The sequence below is a fragment of the Helianthus annuus genome, chromosome 3, assembly GCF_002127325.2.
Source record: "Helianthus annuus cultivar XRQ/B chromosome 3, HanXRQr2.0-SUNRISE, whole genome shotgun sequence".
NCBI classification, from domain to species: Eukaryota; Viridiplantae; Streptophyta; class Magnoliopsida; order Asterales; family Asteraceae; genus Helianthus; species Helianthus annuus.
In genome coordinates, this window is record NC_035435.2 from 23,286,427 (window position 1) to 23,299,735 (window position 13,309).

The 13,309-nt window shown below is 37.3% G+C and overlaps 1 long non-coding RNA gene across 2 annotated transcripts; it reads left to right on the forward strand.

The window, feature by feature from the left end:
* The first annotated feature begins 211 nt into the window (after nt 1–211).
* Nucleotides 212–9,970, forward strand: LOC110928763. 2 transcript variants are annotated; one of them, XR_004888400.1, is made up of 4 exons: nt 212–559; nt 2,519–4,121; nt 8,683–8,767; nt 9,453–9,970. It is a non-coding gene; the product is annotated as an uncharacterized LOC110928763 (long non-coding RNA). The 2 variants fall into 2 exon arrangements; XR_002586667.2 differs by having other exon boundaries at nt 8,683–9,970.
* Nucleotides 9,971–13,309: the final 3,339 nt, after the last annotated feature.

The following is a 13,309-nucleotide window of genomic DNA, read 5'->3' on the forward strand; positions in this document are numbered from 1 at the left end:
GGAGTAGTTTTACTCGTCGTTCGCCAGGGTATCCAAACACCAGTTTACTACGTGTCTCGTACTCTGACCGACCCAGAGACTCGGTATGCCATCTTGGTGTAACGCCCCAAAAATCCGCATTTATGAATTTACCTTGTGTTTAAAGTAACACCCCAAGTCTCATATGCCCAAATGTAATATTAAAAGTCTGATGTTCAGATGATAAGAAATAGTAAATATAGATTTTTACCATCTCCTAAGTTTTATAAACTATGGTAAGTCAAAAGTTATGTACACATGATATTTACCAAGGGAAAAGTTAACCTAGTTAGTATGTGATTATAAGGAAAGTGTCATATGTTAAAAGGATGAGGGGGTTAAAATGAAAAGTGTGTGTGTGTGATTAAAACACTTACAAAAAAAAATGCCCAGTGATTTAGAAGTGGGTGTGTGTGACCGTGAGAACAAGACCAAGGGGGAAACCCTATTTCTTCAAAATCTTGCAAATTAAAGGAGAAAAGGGCTAAATTTTGAATGCATGAACTAAGAATGATGATCATCTAAGCATACCCAACATCAAGTAAGTCGAAATTTACAATTTTGTAATGTTTGATTAAGTGGTTTATGTAAAGCTTGAGATTATGTATGCAATCAAACATGAATGCAAGATGATATGATCATATAGGAGTTGAAATTATGCTTGAATTTCTCTATGATGATGAATTAGGGTAAAACCCACTTGTATGTTGAAAGATGATTGAAAAGTTGTGAAATTCTACTTGCAAATTAGATGAATGTTAATGATATTATGATTAATAGGTGATTTAGAACAATATGCATATGGCTAGAGTGACAAATTGTGAAGTTAGGTTTGCTTATGTGAATCAATGGGTAAACTAGGAAGAATGTGCTACAATTAGTTGTACAATGTGCACCAAATGGCGTACGCACACCAAGTGTATGATGAAATGCTTATGTGATGGTTTTAGATGAAATTGTACATAAGTGATGGATGGAAATGTCTAGAATGAAATAATGAAATGATCAATGATAGACTATTATGAGATATGCGTTTTGGTTAGACGTGTTGTCATAATTGTAAGGTAAAAGTAAGTTATACGGTGCGTGTTAGATGTATGTGTGTTTAATGCGATGACACGATGGATTACACGAGTTAGAAATGATATGAATTTGATGAGAATGAAGAATTATAGTGAAACCCATTTGTGCTAGTTGTATGGTGGAATCTAATAATTTTATGTTAGTGAAATTTATGTGAAATTGAAGTATGAATGTATGTTGGTTGGAATTCATGTTGAAATTGGTCATGGTTGAAGATGATTATGTGAATTGGTTGAATTCATGTATTAAGAGCTTGTACAATGTGTTTATAATGTTGTATGCACACCAAGCGTTTGATGAAATGCTTGAATCATTAGCTAATGCACACATACATTCACGCATGTGTAGTTTCAATGTGGTTCATGTTCTATGTAAGAATTTGTGAGAATTATTGTATCATATGGTCTTTAACATGTTTATGATGCTTAGCATAAATTGTGAACATGAATTGATGATTTAAAGTCGAGATTTAGTTCATAATTCCAAAGATTTACAAAGCTGATTGGAAGTAATTATTGTTGCGCGCCTGTTTTGAAAAAATTCGTATAAAATCAACCGTAGCTCGGTTTAAGGCATATGATATATCGTTGAAAAGGTTGTTTCGCATATTACATTTCATATTTGGTCATAAGAGGCTGGTTATGAGATTTAGTGGGTCAAAACAGCATGAAAAGTTAGTAAATTCGTTTTGACAGCAAGCTGTTTGGAAGCATTTCAGCTTCTGTGCTGATTTTGTAAAAATCATATAAAATCATAGGAATGTCCGATTGTTACGATCTTTATATGCTTAGAAAGATCTCTGAGTGTAGATCATTTCATATTTGAACATGAAGAACTGAATCAGAAGATAAATGGGTTAAAATGTGTCGTGAACAGCTGCTGCGCAGAAAGTTGCTGCACAAATTTTAGTATAAATATTCAGTAAAAATAGTTGTATTGTTATGCACACTTGTATGAATCATGAACTACTGATTTTAATAAATTATTAGTAAGTTATTTGATTGTTTTAAGTGTCTAAAACACTTACCAACTAGTTTATGCATATAATTGCACCAACGGGTCGAAACGGGTTGTTGATAAAAAATAGTAGAATGGATGTGTAAAAACCAAGGTGTTAAGAAATGGTATGAAATGTTTAACATATGAAGCAAGTTGCCTAACTTAGAAAAGGTTATCATTCTAAGTATGGAATTTTGAAAGAATAACGAACATGATGTAAATACATAATTATGCATGCTAGAAGCTCATGTATGACTGTTGTGATGATGGAATGATAAATTGTTAGATTGATTAGCATTGTAGTATTATGATACATGTTGAACTTGCTAAGCGATGACACGTGAATAGAAGTGTGATTAGTGATGCGTATGATTATGTATACTAACTATTGAATGGATGTAATGGAATGAGATAATAGGAACGTGTCAAGGAGAGGTCAAGCATAGGAGGATAACGGGTCAAGATAAGGCAAGGTGACAAATACACTTATTGGAGTACTCGAGGTAAGTGAATTTCGATTCACTTTTTAGTAGGTTTAATAGATTTTAATACTTATGTTTACGAAACATCATGAAAGAACATGTGATAATCAGAAGTACAAAGCCAATAATGCCTCATTATTGAAGAAGGTTGTATTTAAGCCGAAAGTAAATTGGTGGGTTTAAACGGGTCGAATTTTATGTGCATATGTTGCGTAATGTAATGAAATTCGTTATGGTTAAGACCTTGGGTAAGAATTTTAGTCATTATGTAAGGGGAACATTTCCCGGACCATTAGGAACAAGTTTTATATGATTCGGTTGTCGGTTAGTGAATGAACGGATTGTTTCGTGTTAGTGTAGGAAATTTTATAAGTATATGTGTATGGGAATCCAAAGGCCACGTGGGTTGAATCGTAGATTGTCTATACTATGTAAAGTTGTAAATGTGACATTCCGGCATAAACCTACATGTAAAAGAAGCTTGTGTATATATTCGTGATTAATTGATTGTGCGTAGGAAGGAACATTGGCATGTATGAAGGTACGCATATATATATATATATGTATGTATGTATGATAATAAGTACGTAGGTGTGAATGTATGTGTGAATGAATGTTCAATGCTTAAGACATATGCATGAACGTATCAAAGTGTTCGAGTATTTATGGATACTAATGATGTGCGTTGAGTTGGAATGTAATGTAGGTATGGGATCGTTGGCTTCATGAAGAAATGGAGCTGGATTTGGATAAGAGTATTTAAGAAAGCGCTTGGACAATTCCACGACTACTTTATAGAATGCTCTACGAAATTTTATTATATAGTTTAATGTTGAATGGTATGTTAATGACTAACGGTTTGGTTGTACGTGGTGTCCACAGGTATCGCTTGGGTTTTCTCTACATTTATTGAAGTGAAGCGGACTTAGTTCGAGTTGAGAGCAAGGATTGTACGGGGTAGAATGGTCACATAGTGTAACTCATATAGGTTTTGAAGTATTAATGTTATAAAACGTTATAAATCCGTTTTAATGAATATATGGCATTTCGCATTTGAACCTTCATGTGTTTGATATGTCTATTAAAGAACGAAATTTTTGGGCTCTTGTTTTCCGCTGCGTCGTATTTTAAGTTATTACGCGTTAGTCTTACAGGGAATTGTTCTTATTACGAACGGGTCATGCCCGAATTTTGTTAAATAATAGTATGATAATATTACATTTTGGAATGTGTAATTTGGGTGTAACAAGTTGGTATCAGAGCCCTGGTTTGAGAGAATTAAGTACGAGAGTATAAGTACTTGAACTCAAACCTGTGTGCTCTTGTGATAAGGAACCCGTACAATCCATGACTCGATCAAGATCTAAAGGTAGAAATGGAACGAAAATGTGTAAGTATGTATTAGATTATGTATTTGAAAGAAACTAATAGTGTGTTATGTGCAAGGTAAGCTTAAGAGCTTGAAGAGGATGATCCGTGAATACAGAATAGGATGAACGCTAAGGCGGGCAAAGGTGCAGATAGGCAAATTAACCCCAGGTACACATTACTAATATGTATGAGTACCGATGTCAAAAGAAAAAGGAAGGGGTCTCCTTGGGAGGGAAATTATTAAACGAAAGACAATGATGTGGTCTTGGGGAAGTTTTAGAAATGTGCACGAAACTGAAACCCATTTCTCGGGCATAAGGCGATGATTACACGAAGGCACGAAACTAGTGTGTGAATTGCGCACCTGGCCAGTACGCAAGAAGCATATGACGTTCGTGAGACCGTGGCAATTATTGCAGGTATGTCCGGTAGAACTGGGTAGCAGGTGGGCGCTATGTTGTAGCGAATGCGAAATAGCAAATCCATTGCGGATTTGGTTATGCTAACGAAGATTATGAAAAGTTAGGCGAGTCGACCGGTTCTAGCGAACAAGTCGAATAAGAATAAGCTACCATCCGTTTTGAACGGGTGATTTTGAATGCCCTAATGAATGCTAGAAGCTTAATCCGTTATACGGATTAAAAGAAGAAGTTATGATTAAATGCGAAAAAAAAAACCAATTATTTGGGTAGTGGAAAATGTGTATGCTTAACTCTCGTTGAGAGTGTTTATGCCAAACCCAATTATTTGGGTAGTGGAATGTGTATGCTTAACTCTCGTTGAGAGTGTTTATGCCAAACCCAATTATTTGGGTAGTGGAATGTGTATGCTTAACTCTCGTTGAGAGTGTTTATGCCAAACCCAATTATTTGGGTAGTGGAATATGTATGCTTAACTCTCGTTGAGAGTGTTTATGCCAAACCCAATTATTTGGGTAGTGGAATGTGTATGCTTAACTCTCCTTGAGAGTGTTTATGCCGAAACCCAATTATTTGGGTAGTCGAATGTGTATGCTTAACTCTCTTTGAGAGTGTTTATGCCAAACCCAATTACTTGGGTAGTCGAATGTGTAAGAAAGAAGAAAGCTCATATGTGGATGAAACTAAAATGAAGTGATTATGATTCGACAACTGAGATGACTAACTTTAAAATCTTGTTGCCGAAGGTAGGTAAAACTTTAAGTTTTTGCTAGAGCACATGTAAGAAAAAAAAGGTACGAATGATATGTTTGAAGCCGATAGTGTGTAAGTTAAGATTTTTCCTTAAGGCGGATGTGGGATTTTAAGTTCATATGATAGAATGTGAATTTACAAGCGTGTAGGAAGAAATGGGAGGTTAAACGGGTAAACGGTTCAAAAGACACGCGCGTTTTAGTGCGTTCGGACGACGAAACGGATCTGCAGAAAAGGGATTTTTCTAGAGGCCGTCGCCGACGGGTTCCCACCCCGTCGCCGACGGGCTCCCAAAAGTGTGAAAGAGGCCGACGGCCTAACCGACTGGTTACGGGTTAAATTGGACGACGGGCATTTTAAGAGGCCGTCGCCGACGGGTGCCCACCCCGTCGCCGACGGGCTGTCTAGCCCACTTCTCCGTTTTGCTTAATTTTGCATTTCCAAATGATCCGTAACGCATTCCGATGATTCGTAAAGTTTCTTATGAGCATATAGGGATGTACATAAGTAGATAAGCATGTAAGTATGTTTATATGTAACCGTATATGTACGTAGAACTTATGCAAGTAGGTATGCGCGAAAGTATGTAAGTTTATAGTGTGGGAACAAGTACTAGTTATGTATGTATAAATGTATATGTATAGATATCGGTTTATGTAGGTACGCAAGTATTTATATAAGAGCACAAGCATCATGCGAATGAATATGAAAATGTGTACGTATGTATGCATGATGATATGTATGAGCGTATGCGTGTATGTGAAAAATATAGGAAATGTGTGTACGTATGTAGATGTATAAGTATATGAGTATGTAAGTACATATATGATGTATGAGTAGAATGAAATAAATCGATTTATTTCGATTAGTAAATGTATGAATGTAATATGCTTAAATAGGAAATTAGAAACAAGCCGTAGACTAAAGTTTGTATGAATAATAATTGTATACAATTGGAATAGATTCAATGAATGAAATGCAAGGGATGATATGTGCTAGAAACTAGCAATATGAAATGAAGGACACTAATAAGAGCTCTGGAATAGAGTCTAACATAAGTAGGGTAAGAGTAGAATTGGTCTGATTCGAATAAGGAAGGTTTCGGGGACGAAACCTCCTTTAAGGGGGGTAGACCTGTAACGCCCCAAAAATCCGCATTTATGAATTTACCTTGTGTTTAAAGTAACACCCCAAGTCTCGTATGCCCTAATGTAATATTAAAAGTCTGATGTTCAGATGATAAGAAATAGTAAATATAGATTTTTACCATCTCCTAAGTTTTATAAACTATGGTAAGTCAAAAGTTATGTACACATGATATTTACCAAGGGAAAAGTTAACCTAGTTAATATGTGATTATAAGGAAAGTGTCATGTGTTAAAAGGATGAGGGGGTTAAAATGAAAAGTGTGTGTGTGTGATTAAAACACTTACAAAAAAAAATGCCCAGTGATTTAGAAGTGGGTGTGTGTGACCGTGAGAACAAGACCAAGGGGGAAACCCTATTTCTTCAAAATCTTGCAAATTAAAGGAGAAAAGGGCTAAATTTTGAATGCATGAACTAAGAATGATGATCATCTAAGCATACCCAACATCAAGTAAGTCGAAATTTACAATTTTGTAATGTTTGATTAAGTGGTTTATGTAAAGCTTGAGATTATGTATGCAATCAAACATGAATGCAAGATGATATGATCATATAGGAGTTGAAATTATGCTTGAATTTCTCTATGATGATGAATTAGGGTAAAACCCACTTGTATGTTGAAAGATGATTGAAAAGTTGTGAAATTCTACTTGCAAATTAGATGAATGTTAATGATATTATGATTAATAGGTGATTTAGAACAATATGCATATGGCTAGAGTGACAAATTGTGAAGTTAGGTTTGCTTATGTGAATCAATGGGTAAACTAGGAAGAATGTGCTACAATTAGTTGTACAATGTGCACCAAATGGCGTACGCACACCAAGTGTATGATGAAATGCTTATGTGATGGTTTTAGATGAAATTGTACATAAGTGATGGATGGAAATGTCTAGAATGAAATAATGAAATGATCAATGATAGACTATTATGAGATATGCGTTTTGGTTAGACGTGTTGTCATAATTGTAAGGTAAAAGTAAGTTATACGGTGCGTGTTAGATGTATGTGTGTTTAATACGATGACACGATGGATTACACGAGTTAGAAATGATATGAATTTGATGAGAATGAAGAATTATAGTGAAACCCATTTGTGCTAGTTGTATGGTGGAATCTAATAATTTTATGTTAGTGAAATTTATGTGAAATTGAAGTATGAATGTATGTTGGTTGGAATTCATGTTGAAATTGGTCATGGTTGAAGATGATTATGTGAATTGGTTGAATTCATGTATTAAGAGCTTGTACAATGTGTTTATAATGTTGTATGCACACCAAGCGTTTGATGAAATGCTTGAATCATTAGCTAATGCACACATACATTCACGCATGTGTAGTTTCAATGTGGTTCATGTTCTATGTAAGAATTTGTGAGAATTATTGTATCATATGGTCTTTAACATGTTTATGATGCTTAGCATAAATTGTGAACATGAATTGATGATTTAAAGTCGAGATTTAGTTCATAATTCCAAAGATTTACAAAGCTGATTGGAAGTAATTATTGTTGCGCGCCTGTTTTGAAAAAATTCGTATAAAATCAACCGTAGCTCGGTTTAAGGCATATGATATATCGTTGAAAAGGTTGTTTCGCATATTACATTTCATATTTGGTCATAAGAGGCTGGTTATGAGATTTAGTGGGTCAAAACAGCATGAAAAGTTAGTAAATTCGTTTTGACAGCAAGCTGTTTGGAAGCATTTCAGCTTCTGTGCTGATTTTGTAAAAATCATATAAAATCATAGGAATGTCCGATTGTTACGATCTTTATATGCTTAGAAAGATCTCTGAGTGTAGATCATTTCATATTTGAACATGAAGAACTGAATCAGAAGATAAATGGGTTAAAATGTGTCGTGAACAGCTGCTGCGCAGAAAGTTGCTGCACAAATTTTAGTATAAATATTCAGTAAAAATAGTTGTATTGTTATGCACACTTGTATGAATCATGAACTACTGATTTTAATAAATTATTAGTAAGTTATTTGATTGTTTTAAGTGTCTAAAACACTTACCAACTAGTTTATGCATATAATTGCACCAACGGGTCGAAACGGGTTGTTGATAAAAAATAGTAGAATGGATGTGTAAAAACCAAGGTGTTAAGAAATGGTATGAAATGTTTAACATATGAAGCAAGTTGCCTAACTTAGAAAAGGTTATCATTCTAAGTATGGAATTTTGAAAGAATAACGAACATGATGTAAATACATAATTATGCATGCTAGAAGCTCATGTATGACTGTTGTGATGATGGAATGATAAATTGTTAGATTGATTAGCATTGTAGTATTATGATACATGTTGAACTTGCTAAGCGATTGACACGTGAATAGAAGTGTGATTAGTGATGCGTATGATTATGTATACTAACTATTGAATGGATGTAATGGAATGAGATAATAGGAACGTGTCAAGGAGAGGTCAAGCATAGGAGGATAACGGGTCAAGATAAGGCAAGGTGACAAATACACTTATTGGAGTACTCGAGGTAAGTGAATTTCGATTCACTTTTTAGTAGGTTTAATAGATTTTAATACTTATGTTTACGAAACATCATGAAAGAACATGTGATAATCAGAAGTACAAAGCCAATAATGCCTCATTATTGAAGAAGGTATTATTTAAGCCGAAAGTAAATTGGTGGGTTTAAACGGGTCGAATTTTATGTGCATATGTTGCGTAATGTAATGAAATTCGTTATGGTTAAGACCTTGGGTAAGAATTTTAGTCATTATGTAAGGGGAACATTTCCCGGACCATTAGGAACAAGTTTTATATGATTCGGTTGTCGGTTAGTGAATGAACGGATTGTTTCGTGTTAGTGTAGGAAATTTTATAAGTATATGTGTATGGGAATCCAAAGGCCACGTGGGTTGAATCGTAGATTGTCTATACTATGTAAAGTTGTAAATGTGACATTCCGGCATAAACCTACATGTAAAAGAAGCTTGTGTATATATTCGTGATTAATTGATTGTGCGTAGGAAGGAACATTGGCATGTATGAAGGTACGCATATATATATATATATGTATGTATGTATGATAATAAGTACGTAGGTGTGAATGTATGTGTGAATGAATGTTCAATGCTTAAGACATATGCATGAACGTATCAAAGTGTTCGAGTATTTATGGATACTAATGATGTGCGTTGAGTTGGAATGTAATGTAGGTATGGGATCGTTGGCTTCATGAAGAAATGGAGCTGGATTTGGATAAGAGTATTTAAGAAAGCGCTTGGACAATTCCACGACTACTTTATAGAATGCTCTACGAAATTTTATTATATAGTTTAATGTTGAATGGTATGTTAATGACTAACGGTTTGGTTGTACGTGGTGTCCACAGGTATCGCTTGGGTTTTCTCTACATTTATTGAAGTGAAGCGGACTTAGTTCGAGTTGAGAGCAAGGATTGTACGGGGTAGAATGGTCACATAGTGTAACTCATATAGGTTTTGAAGTATTAATGTTATAAAACGTTATAAATCCGTTTTAATGAATATATGGCATTTTGCATTTGAACCTTCATGTGTTTGATATGTCTATTAAAGAACGAAATTTTTGGGCTCTTGTTTTCCGCTGCGTCGTATTTTAAGTTATTACGCGTTAGTCTTACAGGGAATTGTTCTTATTACGAACGGGTCATGCCCGAATTTTGTTAAATAATAGTATGATAATATTACATTTTGGAATGTGTAATTTGGTGTAACACTTGGAGAAACTAGTGCTAGCACTAATCCACGCTTCAAGACGGCTGCGCAGGTACTTCGCCAACCACGTCATCCACGTATTAAAAAATTACAACATCGGCAACATCCTTGCAAGGCCCGAGATTTCCGGAAGGTTAGCAAAGTGGGCAATAGAATTGGGAGGCCATAATGTGGTTTTCAGGTCGTGACCAGCAATCAAAGGTCAGGTGTTGGCTGATTTCATGACAGAAGTACCTGATGATAAGGATCGAGAGTACAAAGCAGTGGAGAAAGCTGAAAGACAACAAACAGAAGAACCATGGCTACTATACACAGACGGTGCGTCCAACGAAGATGGCGCAGGCGCAGGACTCAGGCTGGTGAGTCCAGATAAACACGAATTCACGTACGCCATCAGGATAGAGTTCAAAAGCACGAATAACGAAGCCGAATATGAAGCTTTTCTTGCCGGTTTAAGACTGGCAATCAAGATGGGAGTCAAACACATTGAGGCACACGTAGACTCCATGTTAGTAGCCGGGCAAATCAATGGCCAATACGACGCCAAAGGAGACGTAATGGCATTATATTTGAATCAGGCAAAGACATTGCTGCAAAGCTTCTATTCCTACAAGGTGCACCACATCAACAGGAGCGAGAACAAACCAGCAGACGCGTTAAGCAAACTCGCATCCACAAGCTTCCAGCACCTAGCCAAGGATGTGCACATAGAAGTTTTGAGCAACCCATCAGCACCACTAAGAGAAGTAAGCATTATTCAAGTAGGAACGACGTCCTGGATGACTCCGATAATCATGTATCTTCAATCTGGGATACTACCAGAGAACAAAGCTGAACCAAGAATAGTCCGATACAAGGCTGAACACTATCAGATGGTTGATGGGATACTATACAGAAAATCATACCTCGGGCCATTGTTGAGATGTGGTCGATCCAGAAGACGCGAATTACTTGATCATAGAAGTGCATGAGGGAATCTGTGGCATACATGCTGGACCGAGAATGGTGGTAGCAAAGTTGATGAATGTCGGGTACTACTGGCTCGGAATGCACCAAGATGCAGTAAAAGCTTTGAGAAAATGCAGTGGGTGCCAGAGACATGCTCTCAAGACGATGCGCCCAAAGAATGAATTAGTGCCCGTCACAACGGCATGGCCTTTTCAACAATGGGAGATAGATATGGTTGGCCCTTTTCCTGAAGCCCCAGGGGCAGTGAAATTCATCATAGTCGCGGTAGACTATTTCACAAAGTGGGTAGAGGCGAAGGCACTGGCGTCAACCACATCTACTGTGGTACGGCGTTTCATCTGGGAACAGATAATCTGCAGATTCGGGCTACCCCTGCGAATCATCACCGACAACGGGACGAATTTTGCCGCAGAAGATCTCCAATGATGCTTCAAGGAACTACACATAGAGCATACCTTCTCCTCGGTTGCGTACCTGCAGGGGAATGGTCAAGTCGAAGCCGTTAACAAAAGCAGAGTAGACGGCATTAAAGCACGATTGGGAGAAAAAAGGAGAGGCTGGGTTGACGAATAGCCCAGCATACTATGAGCCCATAGGACGATGCCCAAAACAAGCAACGGAGAGACACCGTTCAGCTTAGTCTATGGGTCCGAGGCTGTCATACCAGCGGAGATCGGATTGCCGTCACCAAGAATGATCTCCATGAATATGATCAACAACGAAGAAGAAAGGAGGCTAGACCTTGACCTCCTAGAAGAAAGGAGAGAGATGGCGACAATCAATGAAGCAAAATACAAAACAAAGCTGGAAAAGTACTATAACTCAAAAGTCTGAGTCTGCACTTTCAACCCAGGAGATTACGTCCTGAGGGATAATGAGGCATCTAACGCCGAAAAACCTGGAAAACTAGCTCCCAAGTGGGAAGGGCCTTATGTGGTAGATGTAGTACTCGGAAAAGGGGCGTATAAGTTATGCACCGTAGACAAGAGAGAAGTCCCAAGAACTTGGAACGCTCAACAATTAAGAAGAAGCTACATGTAAACAACCAAGGTTTTATGTACTTGTCATGGCCGCACGCCAACACATTTAGCACTAATACAAGAAGTGTTTGGCTACCTCCTTTTTCCATACAAATTGTTGTCACAACTGCATATATTACTTTGGGCATACACGAAAACATCAATGGCTCAACCATAAGAAACGTTGTAGACCTCCAAGGCTCGTCACAACTGTTGTGGGTCATTTTCTGAGTATACATATCCTGACTAATATCCCGCTTTTAATTGTTTATTTATGACCAGGATGCTGGACGAGGATATTGCTAACATCCCGGGCGATATCCTGAGGTTGAGTAAATTAAACACGTGTAGGTTAATGGCTGCAAACTACTAACGTTCATCAGGACTTCTTCTCCTTAAGACTCGAGCGAATTTGTTGTGAGGAAGCCGTTGAAGCCGAAAGACTTGGTCCTCAACGCTCGAGTGGGAATATTCGCTGGATCCCGGGAGTTTAGGATAGTTTGTTACATTATCTTTACTATAAATAGATGGGGGCGGATCAGTTTAAGGCACAGAATTTTTCACTAACACTCACGTACACTTTCACTCTCTAGCTTATTGCAATCACCACACTTATATCCAAATCATATTGTAACACTTAGTCGATCCGCACCACATCCTGCACTGTATCCTGAAGTTTGAAGTAATAAGAAGAACAAGGCAGCTGCGATTGTCAGCCCCCGATATTTTATGCCGGAGATCTTGATTGATCAAGGGCTTTCCTCGTACATCTCGTGTCACCCCTTTACTTTTTGCTCATTGTTTGATCATAGATACAGCTCGATATCCTGAGCCGTATCCTGAACACTGTTTCTCCAAACAACCTAACTAGCATATTTTCAACACACTTTTCAGCACACTACCTCACTAAACTAATTTGATCACTTAATTACTTAGGTAATTTTTGACCAAAAAAATTTGGCGCCCACCGTGGGCAAGTGGTGCTCTCTTTACTAAAAATTTTTGTGAAATCGCTAATCGGCTTTCTGTTTTCAAAACTTTTTTCCACGTTGTTTACAATGGCCTCGAGATCAAACATGAGCTCCTCCACTGTGTCTGCTACAACTTCTGCTACTACTGGTCCGGTGCTTCCACCACCTCCTCCAAGGATGCAATCTTCTTCGCAACCTCAGGACATTATCCCTACTCGGAATGCTCAGGGATCTGCTCCGATTTTAGCTTCTAATGATGAAATTCTAACCCTATTTGGGAGTGTGCAGGAACAAATGAGGTAGCAACAGGAAACAAACCAGATGCTGTTGAGGGAGATACAACTCCTGAAGTCCGGCT